Raw genomic sequence first — 768 nt, forward strand, 5'->3', positions numbered from 1 at the left:
CCGAGCCACAGCGGATTCAAATACCCCATCAGCTGTAAGGCTCTGGCTTTACCCAGATGAAAACGGATGATCTCATCTGGGAAGGGTCAGTTCAAAAGTGACAGAACTCCCCAAAGTCAACAGAGGGAACAACCACAACAGAAACTTTCTTTGCAATGTTTCCTTGTAATTACCGGCCCAGCCCACCAGAGCTCTGGCTGGAGTCGCCATCCACTGTCGCTGGGGCCCCCACAAGGCCTTTTCCGAGTGAGCCCCCGCCGACCCAAGCAGCGCCTCCAGTGCTCCTGCCGCGCTCAGCCGCTTGCCCCGACAGCAGGGAGAGTCCAGACTGCGGCGCGTTTAGCAAATAGTCAACAAGAAGACCCCGTAGAGCTCGTTTATTAGGATCCCTAAGAGACAAGGAACCTCGGCTCAAATGATGTGTCCAGATTCGCAGCGTGTAAGTGGGGGCAGAGCTGGTCTCCTTATTCTTCACCTGGCGCTCTTCCCAGACTCATACACCCAAAATAGCGAGGGTAACTTTAAAGTTCTCTTTCTCCACCTTTTCTTTCCAACCAGATCCTACTTTGTTGACCTTCAAGGCTGTGTAGAGAAGCATAGTTTGAATTTAGACTTGAGGACAATGACTACATCTTACACGATGTGTAAGGGTACCTTGTGCGTACCTCAGGGTTCAGGTTACCTAGTTGTCCACCCCTGGGCAGCACTGGGAGGTCAGCAGGGAGCACAGTGGGTAGGGTATGGGCTTAGTTTCCACACCTGCAAAAT

General features: G+C 52.3%; 1 long non-coding RNA gene across 1 annotated transcript; it reads right to left on the reverse strand.

The window, feature by feature from the left end:
• Positions 1-362: 362 nt before the first annotated feature.
• Positions 363-768, reverse strand: LOC103681072. Its single transcript, XR_573229.2, has 2 exons — positions 666-768; positions 363-582 (listed from the first exon to the last, which is right to left on the reverse strand). It is a non-coding gene; the product is annotated as an uncharacterized LOC103681072 (long non-coding RNA).

Source organism: Ursus maritimus, unplaced genomic scaffold (genome assembly GCF_017311325.1).
Source record: "Ursus maritimus isolate PB19 unplaced genomic scaffold, ASM1731132v1 scaffold_3032, whole genome shotgun sequence".
Classification (NCBI taxonomy): domain Eukaryota; kingdom Metazoa; phylum Chordata; class Mammalia; order Carnivora; family Ursidae; genus Ursus; species Ursus maritimus.